The sequence below is a fragment of the Chelonoidis abingdonii genome, chromosome 7, assembly GCF_003597395.2.
Source record: "Chelonoidis abingdonii isolate Lonesome George chromosome 7, CheloAbing_2.0, whole genome shotgun sequence".
NCBI classification, from domain to species: domain Eukaryota; kingdom Metazoa; phylum Chordata; order Testudines; family Testudinidae; genus Chelonoidis; species Chelonoidis abingdonii.
In genome coordinates this window covers 100,369,722-100,388,127 of record NC_133775.1, presented here as the reverse complement: position 1 = coordinate 100,388,127, position 18,406 = coordinate 100,369,722, and the positions used below count along the sequence as shown (strand labels likewise).

General features: G+C 40.1%; 1 protein-coding gene and 1 long non-coding RNA gene across 7 annotated transcripts in view; one reads left to right on the top strand and one right to left on the bottom strand.

The window, feature by feature from the left end:
• The window catches only part of LOC116822308 (F-box/LRR-repeat protein 21-like), a 28,133-nt gene extending 22,154 nt beyond the window's left edge, over positions 1 to 5,979 (bottom strand). For 2 of the 6 annotated variants that reach the window (XM_032776094.2, XM_032776096.2), the window contains exons 1-2: positions 5,784 to 5,969; positions 141 to 240 (exon numbers count right to left, since the gene is read on the bottom strand). The gene's annotated coding sequence lies outside the window, so the exon portion shown is untranslated. Of the gene's footprint in view, positions 1 to 2; positions 241 to 5,783 lie in introns of all 6 variants that reach the window. The other 4 variants (XM_075068154.1, XM_075068152.1, XM_075068153.1 and 1 more) reach the window with 3 other exon arrangements.
• Positions 5,980 to 6,042: 63 nt separating this feature from the next.
• LOC116822309 (uncharacterized) lies at positions 6,043 to 14,997 on the top strand. The gene is made up of 4 exons (XR_004373123.2): positions 6,043 to 6,770; positions 7,276 to 7,361; positions 10,517 to 10,716; positions 14,248 to 14,997. It is a non-coding gene; the product is annotated as an uncharacterized LOC116822309 (long non-coding RNA).
• The last annotated feature ends 3,409 nt before the right edge of the window (positions 14,998 to 18,406 follow it).

The window sequence follows — 18,406 nt, the reverse complement described above, 5'->3', positions numbered from 1 at the left end:
ACTATGCATAAAATCACAACTGAAAACAAAGCAACTGTGACATACAACATGCCCAGATCTTTTACAACTATGAAGTTATAGAACCAACATAATTAGCTATAAAATAAGTTGTATAGGACAGTCGGAGACAATTTCCTTACCTAAAGAAAGCTTCCAAGTTATGGTGGGTAGTGGATGAATGAACTGTGGCAGTCGCGGCCATGGGGCATTCACCAGCATCTGTCCGCTTTCACTTCCTGTCTAGATAAAAATGCGAAAAAATTTTTAAAAAAGTTTAAAAACTAATGCTGAGTTCCATCTAGTATAAGAATGAGTGAGTTAATAAGGAAATAATCACCTCATTAGCCTTTGTCTTTCCTACTGAAATTTAGCATCCCTTAGCATAGTAAAAACAAGTCTGGTTTTTCTATATTGCAAATACTACAGATAGAATTGGTAGTCTCTGCTGAAGATAAGCATGCAATTGAAAGATGGGTTATATGCTTAGTCTTAACCTGTATTGGCCAAATTACATGGAGGAGTTTAAACATTTGCTCTACTAATCCAATGCTACCAGTCATTTGTTGCCACAAGCACTAAAAAAAAAAATCACTACCCGAATTAAGTATTAATGTCATCTAAAGTCACAGAAAACACGAAGTACACCTCTACCTCAATATAACGCTGTCCTTGGGAGCCAAAAAAAATCTTACCGTGTTATACGTGAAACTGCATTATATTGAACTTGCTTTGATCCGTTAGCATGTGCAGCCCTGCCCCCTCGGAGCACTACTTTACCGTGTTATATCGGGTCGCGGTATATCGAGGTAGTGGTGTATATTAAAGAGCAATCATGCAGGCTTTTCCTTGTTTTTCCTTTATCATGTTATGTTACTATATAAGGAGCTTTCTGGATCAATTTCATCTGTTTTAAAACAGCATTAAGAATCTCTTTCCTATAATCAGATCAGTAAGATTGTTTTTATGAGAGCATAGAGTAGATATTAATATGCTAGTTCAGTACTTTTTTGTATTTCTGAAAAATACTAACAAAAGGCTCGCTCATCCAATCTGTCCTATTTTCAGCACTTTGGTATTCCTCCCATCATTGTTCAATTTGAGAAACTACAGTCTAAGACAAGAATGCTATTTGCAGTCACCTTCTACTTAATTATTTCTAACTTAGTTTTGCATATTAAGAAAGCTTTCCAATATCATCTTTGGTGGTTTGCTTATTACAACTTTGACCAATAGCGCACTTATGAATCGCAACATGCCAAAAAGCAGGAGATGCTTCTGTGTTTCATTAAGATTTAGGTTGGGGTAACTACAACAGCTAGTTATTTAAGCTCATCATAATTTACAATTAATGGTTAAATACATTCCTCTTATTTTTCCTATACTGAATATGCGTAGAAGTTCCCAATATAGATTTATACGGTAAATCAAACAGATCCTTCTATGTTTCACATATAATTAGATTGAGTAACTATGCAACAGTTAGACTTAAACTAACCACAAACTATAATTGTGATGAAGTAGATTTCTCTTCGCTTTTCCTTTTATTGAAATATTAGAAGTTCACAATATAGATTTATATAGTAAATCAGGCAATTACATTTAGTCTAATAATGGTTTGTGTTTGTATATGAGAGAGTATTGATTAAAGTTTTAGAAACCTGACAGAAAATGTAAAGTTACCTAAGGTTTTCAAAAAGCAGACTCCTGCAGTCTAAAGAAAGAAATTTCCTTAAAGAAAACTAAACAACAAAAAGTATTGCACATAGTGCAATCTCATCTAGTTTAAAAAGAAATGTGACACTAAATGTGACTAATAATTAACAAAGTATAACAAAAGGTATTTGTTTCTTATTAAAAAGGTAATCCACTTATGCAAAGAAGCCAATGTGAAGTGAAAATTCAAGGTAAACTTAACCAAATGTTATAAGAGCTAAATAACCATAAGGTCTGACTGGCTGTATAGCTGGCATCTGCACACAAAGCTTAACAAAAGTGATCCTACCAGCCTTGTCACTAAACTGTAGGAAATAACCAAGTATTTGTACGGAGTACAGACAGCTGTTTTGCCTTATTGTTTAACTTACATCTTATTGGTGTTAGATTAAGCAAATAGCTTTATATTGCTGCATGATGAACTACTAAACAAGTACAGAAAACAAAGAATGTGAAGAGACTTTACGTAAAGATACTTTAGCTTCAAAACAGGCATTTCTTTAGGCATCTAGGAGTGGTGACAGAAACCACAAATTGGGAAAGAACAAAGAGCCACGTAAGGTTGGCCAACAGGTAAACCACAAGAGAGGACTCAGGGAAGCAGTCTTGAGAAGGATGCTGCTGACTAGAACTAAAATAATGGGCAAGTGTTCGATGATTGCCTTGATAAAATGTCTCTTGCAACCCATTATGTCCCAAGAAGTTTTGTACAATCTGGTAAAGTCTCACAGGTCTTACACAAACTTCATGGCATAAAATACCTGCACCTAAAGATTCATAAACTCTCTCTGCAGTTCTTGATCCCAGGACTGAATGGTAAAAACTTGAGAAACAAAAATGCAAACTGTCACTTGGGCAAAATTCATGTTCTTTGTCAGTATTTTTTTTATTGTGAAGGAGAGAATTGCTGAACAAAACAAGGCTGGTTTTATATAGTTTCTGATTGGTGCTGAGGACTCGTTCCTCTTCTTGGTGAAGTTATGTGGGCAAGTCAAAAAGTGGCAAAGATTTTGGAACATCCAACTGGAACAGGAGTTGAATGCAAAACAGAATCCTCTGACAAAAAAACATGTATTTTGCTCAACTGACAACTTGGCTATTAAGCTACATACTTAAGTTAAAATAACCATAAATAGCTAAATATGTATTATGAGCACGTGTGTTTCACCAAAAACTTTGATTTAGCATGTTTTCTAGACAACTAAGATTAATAAGCTATTTAGAGTTTTGAAGCTGCAAAAAATTATAAATGCTGGGCCATGTTAGTGTAAGGAGATACTGCTTAACCCCACTAAAAGATAGCAGAGAAACCCTGAATGTTTCAGAGATCATTCTAGAAATCAGGAGTTGTGATAAAAAGGAGTTGACAATTTTCCAGAGAAAAATAAAAAAGCTTTAACCTGACTTGTAATAATAACAACAACAACAACAGGAGATTTACCTATCTCCTAGAACTGGAAGGGACCTCAAAAGGTCATTGAGTCCAGGCCCCCGCCTTCACTAGTAGGACCAAGTACTGCTTTTTGCCCCAGATCCCTAAGTGGCCCCTTCAAGGATTGAACTCACAATCCTGGGTTGAGCAGGCCAATGCTCAAACCACTGAGCTATCCGTCACCCAGGCCAGCAGTTGGCACTGAATGGGACCAGTGGCGGTATCCCGGGTGGCAGGAGCCAGCAGTGGAAACCCCAGAGCGACGGCGGGCTCAGCAGCTTAGCCCGACCCAGCTCTGGGGTTTTGGCTGCTGGCTCCTTGCCAGCCGCGGCCTCAGCCGGCCACCAGCCCGGGGTTCCTTCCCCCAGGCCAGCAGCAGGTGCTGAGTGGGACCGGCGGCAGGACCCCGGTTAGTAAGGGGCCAGCAGCAGGAACCTCAGAGAGGTGGCAGGCCGTGCAGCTCAGCCTGCCCCACGTGCCATCAAAAACTGGCTTGCGTGACCCCTGAGCTAGAGAAAATTGGGGGGAGGGGTGGCAAGTAGAGGCAGCAGAGGTCAGATGCACCAAAATGCAACTGTACATTATTTTTTGTTATTGAGGCTGCCAAAAAAAACCCCAACCAAACAAAAAAAACACCAAAACCAATTCCTATGATTTGGAAACATGTATGTGCATATTCATTTGTTTTTCCTAAAGTATTTTAGGAAATTTTTTCAGAGCAGCCACCAGCAAGAGTTGGTGGCTGCACTGAGGTCACCACAAACTTTGTTGTGCAAACCCCTGCTCTAAACTTTTAATGAAGTTTAATGGCTTAGTGTCTGTTCCCATTGGCTTCGCTGAGAGCATCAGGTCTTAAATAAAGGGAAAGTCAATGCTTAAAGAAATAAGAGTGAAGTCAGTAGTAGGAGACTGATTATACTCAATTCCCAGTTAAGATGGGACTACTGCTATTTCAGAGGAAAGACACAGCTTGATATTTTTGTAAGATAAACATCCATCCTGGTCAGGAGACGGATGTTTCATTTTGTGCAACTTTGTCCTACAAGTACTGACAACTGGAATTCACTTACTTCAGAATACTGTTTGAATGTAAAAAGATAAGCTCTCTTCATACTCTGCTTTCTCTTTAGTTCATATAGATCTTTCATAACAACTGATTGTGTTATCACACACATTCTGATATACATTAAAGGAGGGAGGAATGACAGTTACTTTAAATATGAATGTGGGTGCCAGACTTTCAAAAAGGTTCCAACTTGTTAGCCCAAATAAAAAAATAAGTTATAGAATTTGTTGGCTACTTTTACCTATTACTTTAATCTTTTGTTTTTCCAAGTAGTAAACTGTAATTACTCAAAAATCCTGTTAAACTTCTGTTTGAAAAGCAATCCCCTTTTTCACTTTTATCTTAAAGCTGCTTTAAATCCCCTTATTACGCATTTTATTCAGTGCTCCAATGAAACACTTTAAAAGCCTCCCTACAGTATTTTTACCTATCAACTCTACCTATTCTTTATGGAATAACAGAAATCAAGATGCTTCCTACAGTGTTTCCATCAGCATTTCACCCTAATTTTAAGTAGTATTCTGGTGCACTCCAAATTAGGAAAATTCTACTTTTTTAATCTGACACTCTCTTAAAAAAAAAAATTTGTAGAGACCAACAACTATCAGAAGTCTCTGGAGTAAGTCCTCAGTTTAGTTTCATCTACACACTGAAAGGTGACATCAACCCAGCCAAGCCTAACAGATTTCAGAGAGAGAGCCGTGTTAGTCTCTATCAGCAAAAACAATGAGGAGTACTGCCTTAGAGACTAACAAACTTATTTGGGCATAAGATTTTGTCAGCTAAAACCCATTTCATCAGATGCAGAGTCTCTCTGAAACACTTGCTCCTTTCAGTTAATGGCAACATTACCTCTCGCCCACTAGATCTGGCACATCTCTTACCTGAGAAGAGATGTTTTACTATTACACACTGAGTTCAGTGTCTGATGGAAGATTTTGCTTAATAGCACTGGAGAGGTCAGGGATATTTCATTTTGATCTCCTCTCACTCTGAGGGCACCAGTCTGAAAGAGCCCAACCCAAACGGGGGGGGGGCTATAACAACCCCAGCCGCTGGGCCGCTGTTTATAAACAACCACCGGAAACACGCACACGCCAGGACAGACGTCAGGAGCAGAAGCGGCTTTGGGGCTCAGAGTGAATTAAGGACTCAGAGGCCAATGACCATTTACTGCGGCAGTTTCTGACTGTACAGGTTAGGGCTCGATCACCCCGCCCCGCTTCCCCGTACACAGCCCGCATCACCCTCGCCCCTCCCCCCTTGGCCACCCTCGCTGCTTCCCCCCTCACTCCCGGCCCATCCCCGCCCCCGCCATACCCTCATTCAGTCACGCCACCTCCTCGGCCGAACACCGCCCCGCCTCTCCCCGGGGCGCCCCCAGTCCGTGCCCGAGCAGCGCCCTGCTCCAGCCCGACGCACGGCCCCAGAGCCTAGCCCCGTTCCCAAGGCTGCTCCGCCCCCTTCTCCTCAGCCCCGCAGCTCGGCCCGCTCTCAGGGCCATATTGCGCAGGAGCTAATTTCCCCAGGCGCGCCTGCCTGCCGGCACCGCCCCTGTCCCCTCGCACTCACCGCTGCGGCCGCGATGCCCCCCGCCGGCTGCCTGGGTTGAGGGGCTTGGTGGGGGGGTTAGAACCTTCTAGGCCAACAGGGGGCCAGTAAAGCCACCGTCCGCTTCCGTGCCTCCGGGAGGGCAGGGCTCCTTTTCAGACTCACCCGTCAAGCACTCCCTGCAGCGCATGCGCTGGCCGCTCCCGGGCATCTGGGACCGTCACGACGCATGCGTCGTGTGCGCGCTTCTGTTCTCCCACCGCAAGGTGGCGGGAAAGTCCGTTTTTGAGTCACGTGCCGCTCCTGCGCCACAATGAGGCGGACGCTTCCGGAGCACGTCGAGTTCTGCTGAGGGGTTTGGTGCCTCGTTGCTTAAAATGGGGCGAGGGAACCTTCTGTGTCGGCTCCGCTCGCCCCAGTGCCGGACCAAGGAGCTCGCAGCAGAGCGCGCACACGCAGAGCAGCTCAATGTGCTGCGGAACCGTCTCCCTCTTCTCTCTGCCAGGCCCTGCCCAGCAATCCCGGGCCCACCGCGCCTCCCTCCGCCTAATGCTGAGGCCCACTGTCTCCTCATCGCCTCCCCAGCAGCCCAGCCTGCTACTTTAGGGGAGCACCCATTCAGTGGCAGGTGGGCATAGCGGTGCTGACCCCCATGCCATGTGTTGAGGACCCAAACACTACACCCTCCTTCCCAGCGCCAGCCCAACACTGGCTGCTGTAGTCACATAAACAGTGGGAAGGATAAATTGTCTCTATGCCCCTCCCCTTGATGCAAGAACAGAGGCAGAGTGATGTAAAGGTGGCTTTAAGATACCTTATACCCCCTCCATCTAGGACCAGCAATGGACCAGGCTGGTTTCTGGTGTAAGTTAGAGCAGCCTCAGGACTACTCCAATTCACATCCCGCTGCTTGTGGACCCCAAGAGGCAGTTTTAACATCCAAGAATGGCCTCTCGCGACATCCTTTATGGGAAAGACTGTGAGAGGGTAGTATTATAGAGTTACTAGGTAGGAATATGAGTATTTCAGTCTTTAGTGGTCAAAGAAGTAGTCCCTTTAATTAAATATCACAGGGGTAGTTGTGTTAGCCTGGATTTGTAAAAAGCAACAAAGAGTCATGTGGCACCTATAGATTAAAAGATGTATTGGAGCATGAGCTTTCGTGGGTGAATACCCACTTCATCAGATGCATGTTACTCATAAATATTCTGAATTCATTCCCACGGCAACCATACACTTCTACTAGTGCCCATGGATTTCCTGGCATTTGCTTATGACAGTATAGCTGATCATAACATTTTACAGTATCTTAATATAGTTGTAGACATATACCAAGTCTTTAACTTGGGATAATTAGCTTTATGTAGATTTATTATATGTTGCCAGATTTATTTTTTTGCATGTATTGGATGGCTTTTACTTTTGTTTTGACCTGGAAAGGTATTATGTCAGTATTGGTGTAAAAATGGGTTATGTTGCATGATTTTCAAAAGTGAAACTTTTTTTCCTACAGAAAATCCTCATTTGATTAGAATCCAACTTCTTGAACTACAGCTGCAAACTAAGGAAACACAGAAAAGAGCTAACAAAAAAATTGAAGTAAATATGCATTATACGATTTTCATTTAATCTTAAAGTTATTATATAACAAAATATAGTAACATAAAAATAAGAAATCAGTTTATTACAGAAAATCACAAATATATTCTTACCTGTAAAGTACTTGACTGCATTATAATCAATACTTCAAGAAAGAGAGAGGGAACAAAACCATGCTTAGGTTCGGTATCTATTCTTTGTTGTACCAAAAAATTAATTGCATGCACATTTCTCTTTAAATAAACGGTTATTAAAAATACCAAAAACTTTTGGCATTACAGTTACTCTCTGCAGATAAGAATACAGGGTAGATAGTAAACAGAGATGAATGGAGATTTATAACTGTTGGCATCCAAATCTACCAGTCAAATGCTTATTCTTGGTGCATTGCCATTAACCATTGGAATACAGTACTATAAGGAATAGGTCTGATTGCATTTAACTGATATTCAGATTGCCCTGTCTTTTGTTATGCTTTCTCTGTAGAAAAGCAAGTACATGTCTTTTTCTATTGAGGTTGCAACAACTTACATATGTACTTAACTTTACACACTGAGAGAAATCCTATTGTCTTTAAAGTTAAGCAAATTTCTGTTTGCAGGATCAGAATATATCTTTTGTAAAATGCTGCATATTAACAATAATAATAATAGAAGTCAGATCTGAGGGTGGGGGAAGGGACAGGACTTTTTCAAACTCTAGCCACAATTCAGATTCTACCAACTCTTGATGCTAATATGAAATGTCATTCAAAATAGATCATGTAGATGTTCATAGTATGATCGTCCTCCTTTATGTGCTTTGACCCGCTTTGACATTCACATCATTATCATTAGACTTCAGATTAACTATCACCCCACCCCACTCCGATTAATGGAAACAGTTCACGCCTTTCATCGCTGTTGCTTCATGATGCCTGCACTACAGACTCTGGCAGGTTACCAATGCATTCATTTTCATTTGGATCAAATTGTGAAGATTATTTTTATTTTTGCAATTGTAAAAGCTACACTTTTAATGTGTTCACTAATTTTGGGTGCTGCCATTTTTGGGGGGCCAACTTGAGCCATCTTTTGCTTGACTTTCAGAGGGACTGTTGACCAGCAGTTTAGTTACCTGAAAGTTAGATAAGAGAATAGAAAAATGAAAGGAGAGAGGGAGGAATGTAAGAAGAGATGGAAAAAAAGAGAACAGAAGGGAGAAAAATTGAGGTATGGATTTCCGATGAGAGTATTAGTGCAGATTCATATTGATGCATTTTCCTCCAGAGAAAATGGAAGAATTTAATTATGGTATAGAACATTTCTATGGAGTCTAAGCTCAGGTGCCAGATCTGCACCCAGACTAGAGGAATCATTCTAAAAGAGAGGAAACATGATTTGACAATATCCTCTTCTGAAGCATCGGTTGCTTTAAAAAAAAAAAAAGTTTTTAAAGAGAGCTTAGAAACATTGTCACAATACATATTGATACAAAATGAAAAAAAAACCTAAGCAGATTCTTATGATATTCCAAAATATGGCAAGTACTTTTAGTGACAACCATGATATTACAAGAGAGTTTCTTTGATATCAAACACTTTGCTCATGAAGACAACAGCTGTAATTGGCACCCATTGAACCAGCTTGACATGATATCTTGCTCTGGGACAGCAGGATTTTGCTTTCAATAAAAGCTTTTGGCATCCTCTCTGGGTAGGTGCTGCTGTCTTCATTGCACTGATTTTCTGGCATATTTTCATGATCTTCATGGTCTTCAGTACTTCTTTCACAATATTTGGCATTCAGCTTAATGTTACCAGAAGTAGCACAGTTCTGCATGCCTGCTATAATATTTTCGACCACTCTAGTTTTCAGAATATATTCACTGACTAGCAAAATTTATTGTAAAACTAACTTTTGCTGAAATTATGCTTTCTCTCAAAAAATTCCTGTAAACAACCATTAACAAGTAGGGCAGCAAATAATACAACAGTCCACTGGTTCTTCTTTCCTTTCCTCAGTTTGTTTCTGATCATACTCTATTTTTTCTCTCCCTTGTGTTTTCATAATCCACTTTAGCAGAATTTTTGTAATTGTTTAAATTAGCATTTAGAAATACAATTACAGCAGTTTCGCTTCCAAAGGTCTTCCCTCATTGGCCCTGAACACATGTAAAAGAGCACCTACCTATGGATTGTGCTGGGTGGCCTTGATGCTTTTTGATTCAAGCGTGAGTGGTGAAGGCAAGGACAAGAATATGCACCTCCCTGTCAAGTGATTTCACAATCTCCTCAGTCATTTTTATGTATTCTGGAAGTATTGACCTAACCAAATACAATTAATTTGATTTATAATTCCATGCGATTTATTGTGCTTTGTTCAGATAATTCATTAAAGCCTAAAAGATGGTGTAGCCTCTTCCTACGTCCCCCCTCTCACTAGCCTTGCATGCTGGGTCCCTAGAGCATTCACTTGAGGGAGGGCTGCTAGGAGGAGTAGCACTTCCAGTCTTTCCTTGGGATATCTTTTGTCTGCAAACAACTTTGACTTTGAAAATCTCAGCCTACCTATGAGATTTAAATGCACAATTCCCATTAATTGCAATGGGAATTACATATCTAAATCATCTAGATGTCTGAAAATTTCAACCCAGTCTCCACTGGGGGGATCCATAGGAACCCTGTTGATAGAGACTGCAGGGAGGAAGTGCTGAACAAATGTATCCCTGCTGCTTGGTGACCTTTGTTAAAGGAAAGGTTATAGGTGCATAGCATGAGAGCTGTCCTCTAGTGCACACTCTTCCACCGAAGTCTTCAGTAAGGTCTACACCAACAGAAGCTGATCCAGACCCTGAGTGAATTTGGCTTTCAGCCTGTGTACGCTATTTTCATAAAAATTTAAATCTGAAGCACGCCAACATGCAGTCTTAACAATGTCCTGCTAAATTCTAATACCAATAAGGTTTCACGCTGCATCAATAAATGTAGCTATTAATTATCATCATTAAATGTTTATATTATGTCAGTGACCAGAGGCTCCAGTCAGGATTAGGGTACCATTGTGCTGACCAAAGATATATTAAGTCCCTGTCATGAACAGCTATATTGGAAGTATTTCACAAATACTACTGTAAATGCAATGACCAATTTTCTGTTGTCATTCTTTTCTTCACAGCAAAATACTGAAGCTATTGTATGATTAAACAGTGCAGCTCTAATGGCTTGGAATTATCAAGGAGACTGAAGTAGCAAATCACAATAATACCCTGGAAGTAGGTTAGCATATCATGTTTGGTGGAGGCTTGCTAGCAACTTCACTAGGCAACAGCTGTTTTCAAGGGCACGTGACAAGAAGAAACCTGCCTTAATAAACATGTAAGTTTTCTGATTTGTTTTAAAAAAACCAAAAAAACACATACTAATTTTCAAATATTTAAAAAAAAATAAAATGACAGTTTACAGCTATTTTTAAAAAAGGTCTTCCTTAATAATAGTTAAGAAATAGCAGGAAGGAGGTTTGTTATGTTTGGATATTTTAAATGCTATAGTCAGGCTTGTAAAAATTATTAACATCTTCTAAAATTACTGGCTCCATAAATAAACAGTAAGCATGATTTACTAAGCACGTCGTCCGAACTGTGGTACAACCATACATTCTTTTCCCCGTATTTGGTCCGTGAGTTTAATAGGTGGTATATTTCAAAATCATTTACTTATTATGTAGGACACTGATAACATGCCTTCCAGATAAATCTGATGTGGAAGAAAATAGGCACAGGTCAATAGCGTTCACCGAATTGCAAAACAAAAGACAAAGGACTAGTCACTCAGTGAAATATTAACACTTGCTGCAGCTTTCTCTGTAAACAAGCAGCTAGAAGAAACATTTTAGTAGCTTTTAGTTTTTCTGAAAATATACATATCTGATTTTTTCTAAAGTAACCCCCTTGTTTCCTTCTCTATTAAATAATACTAAAATATTCCTCTGGCAAGTCATGGTACTTTAGTGGCAACACTGGTGGGAACCTTAGTGTACATAAGGCTCCTGAAACAGAAAGTTTATTTTTCTATATTGCACCATCAGACTCTCAATGCTTAACAAATGATAAGCAGTAAACAGATGGAGACACAAAGTGAAATGTAGGCTAAAAGTTGATGAGATTACTTGAGCATAAAACATTATGACTGTCACTTTGCAAGAATGCTTGTCTCTAAATTCAAAAGTGAAACAAATATTAAGAAAATCAGATGTGGAATGTAGTTGAGATTTTCTATTTCTCTGTTATCCTGTATGCTGGGTGTTAAATCTCTTAAGAGCAGTGTATTTTAGTCTCTAAAAAGAAAGCAGGAGCCATCTTTCTTCATAATTCTGATTAATCACTCTGCATATTAATTTTTAATTATCAGCTTCTGACAAGTTACTCTGCCTACTAATTAGCCACAAGGTATGGGCTACTCGCTATTAAGACTAAATATGTTTTAATGATCATAGATCTCAAAGTTGCCAGCAAACTTAGAAGTTTTCTGCTGTGAAAAAAATTGTTGTCAAATATATAGTTGTTAGTTTTGAAAAACAATTATCTTTTCCAACTCAGAATATTTATCACACACATCATGGATGACTCAGAAGTAACAAGTTACATGCAGATGGCTCATACATAGCTGAATTCTGATTAATACCTTTAAATAGGGGGACCTCCTAATGTATATTTAGCTCCTGTGTCATCCCCAATATATTTACAACTATCATTAGCACCTTTAACTGGATGTCACTGCCACAGTCAAGAAAACACAAAACATCAGGGCATTCATGCCAAAATCCTCCTTTGCGGATTAATCCTGTGTAGAGTAGAAACTCCTGAGGCCAGATCCTAGCTGTCATAAGTAGATAGGTAAGGTAAGGGTTAAGTTTCTTTTACCTGGAAAGGGTAACCAAACACTTGACCAGAGGACCAATCAGAGAACTGGATTGTTTAAAGTCAGGGGCGGGAATTTGTATACTCGGGGTCTTTTTTGTTTTCTCGGCTGTGAGTAAACAAGGTTTCCTCCTAACTCCATCTTATTTCAAATATTATACCAAAAGTCTGTGAGTACAAAGGAACCCCAAAGCAATTCGGCTATGAGGAGCTTTGTGTTGTACGAATAGATGTGGATGGCTGTGTCTTTGTTGTTTTCTCGGCTGTGAGTTAACAAGCTTTCTCCTAACTGCATCTTATCTCCAAGTTTCTCCTACACATCTGTGAGTACAAAGGAACCCCAAAGCAATTCGGCTATGAGGAGCTTTGTGTTGTATTTACATGTATGTGGATTTGTTGGACTGGTTTAATTGGGCTATCTTTTAAATCAGATTGTTTCTTCATATTTCTGATAAGCAAGAGCCTGTATTGAGTTTCTTAATGCAAGATTATTGTTTTATATTTTCTTTCTTTTTTTTCTATAAAGTTTTCTTTTTAAACCTTGTGAAAGTTTCTTTTTCTAGTGAGGCAGAGGGGGGAGGGAAAAGCCCAAACTCGGTGTCTCACCTCCCTATTGTCCCAGGGCGGGAAAGGCTATAGGACAAAGGGAGGGGGAATTTCTTGTGTGAGCTGACTAGGTAAATACCTAGCCTCGGGGAAGCTAGATTGCTTCTCCGGTTGTATTCAAGGAGTGAAGCGTAGCATTGCACCGGCTAACCCAGGAAAGGGGGGGAAGCTGGGAGAGGAGGGAGAGAGAGACCCAGGGCTCTGGGTCTTGGGGGTTCCCCAAAGGAAGGGTTGGGGACACCAGAGGAAAAAGGGGAGGATCCGGCCCTATAATTCCGGACCTGGTGGCAGCAAAAATATCCAAGCTGGTAGGGAGCTTGGGGGAGTTTCAGGTAAGCCCCCAAATTTAGGACACAAAAGTCCAGGTTTGGGACAGGTCCAGATTGGGGGACTCTAAAGTCCAGGTCTGGGACTGGAGGCTAGATTACCACACTAGCCTCTATTAATTCTTCTTTGCACAATTCCATATACACAAAGCTGATTTAAAGATGGCCAGCTGAGGGTCGTATTTGAATAGGAACAACTCCGTGAGTTGCTGCAACCTGGAGTAATGTAGGTTATCTAATTCATGCTGGGGTTTGAACTCTGGCCCTCAGCAGCTCCAGAGATTTAGTGGGTAATGTAGATGGCCCACAGCTTGTCCAGACCCAAATATCAGTCCCTCAAAAGAAGACTTTGAAAGAGTGTTTTCATTAGTTTCCTGCTTTACTAACATCTGCTAAACATTATCAGACTTATCTACCTTTTAACTGGATTATGGAGAATCTTCTCAGAAATGTGTGTTACATTTCACCTAGTCTATGGGGAGAAACTACAGTCCTGCCTCAAACTCTATTTTGATGAATCCTTGACCAAAGCCATTTGTCTAGCACAGTAACTCCATTTTGGACATCTGTAAAGTCACAGAATGAACAAAATTGAGAAGCCATAATCTTAAAAAATTTGAGAAATGGGAGACGCTAAAATCTTGGTTCATTTGATACTACACCTGAGTGTGCTAGATTTTACAGTTTATCAGCAAGTCCCCATAATGTTGTGGCATCAGTTTATTACCATGAATCTAACTCTTTTCTAGTCGAGCTCTACAAGCCTAGGCTAGATGTTTTCCAATTTGGGAAAGACTTGTTTTTGGTTAGGATCTATTCTTCAAATCTTACAGGAAGAGCACCATATGTTAGGAAGGATCACCTTTCTAGGAGCAGATAGTTTACAGTGATGTTTGCAAACCAAACTTTATCTTCTAATTTTGCAGAGGAACCTTAATGCAGAATAATTTCTGCAGTGTTCTGATTGGTCTTCAGCCTTGCTTTTTAATATTACATTCTCCTGTTCTCATTTGTCTCTTTTTTTGTACTAAATTGCCCATTTATTTCTTTGTTCTCAGGATCTGAGCAACTTGTTACTCAGGTGGATCCAATACCAATGTCTTTTCCTTGCTATATTGTTGCATAAATTTCTGATGTTCTTTCTTGGTGGGTACACACATTAAACCTGCCACACTGGTAGGTTAATAGATAAATGGCACAAAGCATTTGGTTCTGTTGGATATTTTCAGATGCAAAGATTTTTGAGCGGCTCTGAATTTTTCACAATACATCTTCCTATTCTTATTTTCTTAATGGCAAGAGAGAGGAAGGGAAAGCAAAACACAATGGAGGCCAGTTTCATTCCTTGTGTAAGTCCATTGACAGCAGAAGGATTGTGTAATATGCATGTTATCTTGTGTAACGTTGCAGTGGGAAAGAAGCAATGGAAAGTTGTATATTATATAAAATACCACTCAGACATGTTTGCTGGAGTACATACTTGCATGGCAGGTGTAAAGGAGCACACAAGGTGCAAGTCCATAAGGACAATCAGGCCGTAGAAGTTGTAGAGTACTTGTTGCAATTTAAAATACATCTGAGTTCTAGCACTGTTTACATTCATAGCAATGTCAATTGCCTTTCATTTGATATAAGCAATGTGGAGATTTATTTATTTAGTTATTCAGTATAAGTGGCATCACATCTTTATATACTATATGGCAATGTCCTTGTAATGATTTTGATAGAATTTCGCTGTTTCATAAGATTGCACAGATCTTTATAAAAGTAATGTTTTATAATAATAATAAATACATAATTTTATAATATTTCCCTGATTAGATGTGCTGTTATTACAAACAACAGAAGCTCCATTTCTACCACAGAAGGGAGAGTAGGAAAGAAGGCTAAGTATAGTTACCAGTTTTCTCTGAAAAAAACAGAGGTGTTTCTGTTGTCAGGGCTTGTCCTTGTGTCCCCGTCAGTTTCACCAAGGACAGTTTTGCCCTGTTTTTTGTAACCTCTGCATACAGACTGCCTGTTAGCTGGGTCAGTGACATTGACAACAGGCCATCTGAGAATATATGCAACTCAGGGACCTCCCCAGCAGACCTGTTATATGTTGATACCTTGCCCTTTAGGGTGGAAGGGGGGTTGCTTGGCTGACAAGCAGGCATCATGTTCTCATTCACTCCCCAGAACTACAACTCAGACCTAACTGACTCTACTATTTGAGATGTGGTTTCTTTGCGCAGTGCTTCAAAGAATGGATTATTGCCACATGAATCCTCTTGGTTTGGTGTTACTTTAAGAAGTTGCAATAGCACCACTTGGTCACAAGAGGGAGCTCACATTACTCTAGTGACATCTCAAATAGTAGGAAGTCAGTTCCGTGAAAGCATCAGGTATTGGCTACTGCCAGAGGCAGGATATTGGACCAATGGCATATAATTACAAATCTTATGCTTTCATGGAAAAACCCCACCACCACTTACCAGATTTAATGTGTCTTTTCAGTGGTACAATACTGGGTGTTTCAATTTCTAACCTAGGAACATAAATGCTACAGGCAGCATTAACTCCCTTCCATGCCTCCCCCATTACTGGAGAGGGTAGGTAGATCAAAGCCACAAGGGACAGTAACCCTAGAAAACAGAGCAGAAGACAGGGCCCAAGACCCATAATATTAGTTTTGTTTTTCCTATGGATCTGCAGGTTGATCCTCTTCCCACACTTCCTGTCTGCACATCTACCCCATTAGAGGAAATATAGGAGGGTGCAGAGTCGGAGTAACAGCAATCCAACAATCTGTCCAGCAGAGGAGTACCTGGAGGACTGCTCTAGCCAGCATAATTTAGAGCAGCCCTTAGGTTCAGCCCCCAGTTAAGCCAAGGCTCATGTTTCCTCTGCTAAATTCAGCTTAGCTATGCTCTCAATATTGCCCAGAATTCCTAATATTCTATTTTATCTCTAATTCTCTTATCACTATTAATTGTGTGCATTAAAAGAGGAGAATAAAACATAAATGAAGGCCACTCTTCTCCCAGCTGCTAATGGCAGCTATATTGGCTGAGTTTACTCTGTTTAGGGGACTTTTTTCTAAAATCAATAAAAATATGGCTCAAGCCCACACCCAGAGCCCTACTCCTTCTTCTATCTCTGAGAAACTGAAATACAGCTTCCCTGGTCTCCTTTCTAAGTGATTCTTTCCCACTTGTAAGAACTCAAAATCCTTGGGGACACAGAATCAGAAGTATCTTTTATTTGGGGAAATGGGGAAAAACAGTAAAAGACATAGAAGAACTCTCTCTCCCTCTCATATTCAGGAAGTTGAACAACCCAAATCAGTGCATCAGGAGTTAGGTCAACCCCAGTTCCAAATAATAATCCTCTGATTTAGAGAGGTTCAGAACTTAGTCCCATCACAAAACCCACTCATGGGTCCAGTTAGACTCAGAAGCAGTTAAGAGGTAGTTGGCCTCTGCCAGATTGCTCCAGTTCAGAAAGAACCACTTTGCCAGGTCTCCCTTCTGTATTAAGCTTGAGCTTTTTTGTTACCAAACCAAAGTGCACTACCTGGAAGGTCATGTTTACCCACTCACTCCAGAACACAAATTCCTATGCCCTTTCATCAGAATAGTATTAATAATAGTTATTTATACAATCAAAACGAACAAAATCCAAGCAAAGAAACAAAACTCGGTAGGTGGAATTACTGGTAGGCAATGTTATAACTGCTCTAAATGAAGGTAGCCTCAGCTGATTTCTTCCTTTTTTTCCCTATAGAGGGAACAGAAAGTTCCCTCCCTATCTTCTGGCTCTTCTCTTACTCCTGTAAGCCCCAGAAAGTTACACAAAATCTAAGTAACAACTGAATATTCTTGTGCCATACCTGCAGGGCAATGTTTTCTTTAACTCCCTGTCGATAAATTTATGTGACAAGACTGTGCAAATAAACTTGTGTCAATCTATTTTAAAAGCTTCTCTGTAATCCTGAAAGTCTGGGCTTCTTCTAGGAACACTCAGTATAATGAAGTTAGTAAACGTCTCATGCTGTTAGGACTCATCAGCGTGATACAGTAACCTGGAAATGTGAACAGACGCACAATCAGAAAAGGCCTGGAGATTAAAATCCTGTCTATTCTGTAACTTTTAACTGAGTTTGAAACCATTCTAAGGCATAGTCAACTCTAAATTTGGTTTGTGTCCTCAAACAAACATGCCTAATGCTTCTTTTGCCCTTGCTGGTGGCCTAGGCTAGCATGCAGGTGTCTTCCTGTAACAAGCTCAGCCCAGTGATTTTTTGCAATATAGATAGGACCCCCTATCTTAGTGGCCTGGTTGGTACTTTTTGGATATGTGGAGGACACTCCAGAGTACATTGTTCCACAATCTGATGTTATTTCATCTCACCTTAACTGATCACTCTCGTTAGAGTGTGTACAGTAACACCCATTTTTTCCTGTTCTCTGTGTGTGTATATATATATCTTCCTACTGTATTTTCCACTGCATGCATCCGATGAAGTGGACTGTAGTCTACAAAAGCTTATACTCAAATAAATGTGTTAACCTCTAAGGTGCCACAAGTACTCCTGTTCTTTTTGCATTGTTAGGGAATCTAAAGAGATATTTCCAAGTCAGATTGCTCTGCATTAGTAATGTTCCAGTAAACACTGTTCCAATGTGAAAAGACACTTTACATGACAGCGCTGGATATAGGGAATTATTAACAAAAATCTTGACATTGATTTAGATGTCAGTACTCAATATTCTCTCATGGATGTATCGTAGCAATCCTATCTAATGTAATGAAAATTTTAAGTTCAGCTTGACGTCTTTATACAGTTCAGTACTTAGCAGCTGCATTTTTCATGTGCAAACAGACCCCCTACACATTCCCCACCTCTGTGCTTACTTTGTTCACCTGGTGCCAATTATCACCATGTTAAGCTACACACCTCCAATGGCTTTAGCCTCTGACCACCGTGCTTCAGCTTTTAACATCATCTAGACCTACAACAGTATTACACATAAAAAAAACTACATTAAAAGGACATTAAGGTTGCAAAGTTGTTGAGGCCACTAAGTGTCACTAAGCATTATTCTAAGTAATTTTAAAAGGTAAAGGCTATAAGAATATGGAGTTTTCCCTTAGGCCTCTCATGAGCAAGAGTCCATCCATGTTAAACTCTAATTGACCTAACAGGCCAATAAATAAACAAAAGGCCAGGTGTCC